We start from the raw sequence: 2,265 nt of genomic DNA on the forward strand, positions 1-2,265 counted from the left end.
TAAAAAACGGACCTTTCTCAGCTATAGTCAGAAACAAAGAGATGTAACAACAGAAGCAGGGTCAAAGAGAGTCTGCGTTGCTGGTTTTGAAGATGGAGGAAGAGGGCACGAACCAAGGCATTTGGGTGGCCTGTAGAAGCTGGAAAAGGAAAGGGATTCTCTCCTACAGCCACCGGAAAGGAACGTAGCCCTGCAGACACCTTGATTTTAGTCCACTGAGACTTACAGACTTGTAAGGTAATCAGTGTGTTATTTTAAGCCACCAACTTTGTGGTAACATTATGGCAGCAATGGAAAACTACTAAGACAATTCATGTAGTGGATAAGAGGTCTCATGATTTGAGGTTTATGTCAGTGTGACAAAAGGCACAACTCTGTAGGTTCTGAGCAGAATAACTCAAAATAAATGTATAGCTAGAGACAACTTTAGTGAAACTTGAGATCTCTAAGTATGAAGAACAGATTTTCAGTGGAAGGGAAAAAAGACAGGTTAACTACAAAGACACAACAATTAGACTGACAATAAACTTCTCATCAGCAGAATTAGAGACCAAAATATAATGGAATACATTCCTCAAAGTACTGAGGGAAATAACAGTCAATCTAGAATTCTATCCCTAGCTAAGCTGAAGGAGGACGAAAAATATACCCATTCATGTCTCCCTGAAAGAGCTAACAAAGGGTGATATTCTGCATTTCCTAGTAATGCTCTTTGGTGAGTGGAGTTTCACTTGGGAGAGCTCAGAAGGCTGAGGGATCAGCTGATGTATTGTTTCTAAGCATAAAGAAAGAGGCATTCAGTTTTATGGAAAGTGATTGATTTTTGTTTGTTTGTCTTTTGCTGACTTCCTCTCCATTTTATTTTACTTTTCATTTTCAAAATGATTTAAAAAAATTTAAATACACAAAAGAGACTCCCTCTTCTGCCCAGGTGGTATTAACTGATACGAGAAATGTCCTTCTACAGTACACAATTAGAAAACTGAACAAAATATATGAAATGACTATTTTCAGACTTTAGGCAATAGTCACCAAAGGACTGCGACCCCTGAGAGAATGGAAGCAAGCAAGGTGGACCCTAAATCAATCCTGCCTTAATGTCGTGCTACCCGGGAAAGATCCATTTCCTGTGTGGCTGAACTTCTTGCAGAAGGTGGGTTCACTTGCTCTTCCTACTTCCTCATCTTAGTCAAGTGCAATTAATTGTCATCACAAGTATTTTATGAAATGCTCTCACTAAAGCCATCAATGAAAACCTAATTTTTAGATCTGATGTACACAGACTCTTTAGACACCCTCTTCCTTTTTAAAAAAATCATCTTAACTTTTTAAAGTGTACAGTACAATAGTGTTAACTACATGCAAATTGTTTAAAAGTTCTGTAGAACCTTCTCATGTTTGAAAACTGAAACTCTATACCCACTGAGTTTCCTCTTTCCCCTCACCTCCCAGCCCCTGGCAACCATCATTCTTTCTGTTTCTATGAGTCTGACTATTTTAGATACCTCATGTAAGTAGAATAATATATTTGTCCCTAGGTTCACTTCACTTTGCATAATGTCCTCAGGGTTCATCCATATTGTAGCATATAATAGGATTTAGTTCTTTTTTAAGGTTGAATAACACTCCATTGTATATATGTATCACATTTTCTTAATCCATTCATCCATCCGTGGACCTTTAGGTTGCTTCCGCCTCTTGGCTATTGTAAGTAATACTGCAATGAACACAGGTGTGCAAACCCATTCCTTCTCGAAATTCATCTCTTTGTTTCCATCACCCCAAACTTTCTTGTTCGCCTGCCTCTCTGGCTGCCTGTTCTTTGCTTGCTTCATTAGCTTTTCTTTCCCCACTTGCTCTTTAAATGCTATGTATTTTCAAGGATTTCATGTGGGAACTTTTCTCACTCTCCTCCTTCTGTCCTGATTAACAAAGCTAATTCACAGGCTTGCATAGTTCTTCTAAGCTCCTAGACCTGTATTTCTAACAATTTGCTAAACATCTCTACCTGCATGTTCCAGTGATATCTCAAACTGAATATGTCCAAAATCAAACAGAAATCAATATGCGTTTAGTCCTTGTCTACTCCGTCAGCTCCAAGTCATGTTGTAGGAATACAAAGGTGAATAACTTCACACTTCCTTCCCAGGTATGCACCTTCTCCTGCATTTTCCGTGTTTTGTAAATATCATCGCCATTCCCAGTCACCCTGGGAAAGTCCTCTTTGTCACCTCGCATCTCTTTTCTCTCCACATCTTATTGATT

The sequence above is a fragment of the Camelus bactrianus genome, chromosome 6 (assembly GCF_048773025.1).
Source record: "Camelus bactrianus isolate YW-2024 breed Bactrian camel chromosome 6, ASM4877302v1, whole genome shotgun sequence".
NCBI lineage: Eukaryota > Metazoa > Chordata > Mammalia > Artiodactyla > Camelidae > Camelus > Camelus bactrianus.